This window comes from Anoplopoma fimbria, chromosome 14 (genome assembly GCF_027596085.1).
Source record: "Anoplopoma fimbria isolate UVic2021 breed Golden Eagle Sablefish chromosome 14, Afim_UVic_2022, whole genome shotgun sequence".
NCBI classification, from domain to species: domain Eukaryota; kingdom Metazoa; phylum Chordata; class Actinopteri; order Perciformes; family Anoplopomatidae; genus Anoplopoma; species Anoplopoma fimbria.
In genome coordinates, this window is record NC_072462.1 from 13544021 (window position 1) to 13544302 (window position 282).

Genomic DNA, 282 nt, shown 5'->3' on the forward strand with positions numbered 1-282 from the left:
GATGCCAGAGTACCTCGAGACCACATGCTCCTAAACCTCCTTTACAACAAAGAAAAAAACTTCACTTTGAACTTCATTCAAAGACATAAACAAAAAAAAGATCAAGCTCCAATGCAGATTTAAAAAAAAAAAATAAAAAAGAAGAATTTATGAAGAAATACCATTTATACAGTACCAGTGAAAAGTTTGGCCACACCTTCTCATTCAAATACTTTGAAGAATCTAAAATATAAAACATATTCTGGTTTGTTGAGCATTTGTTTGTTTACCACATAATTCCAT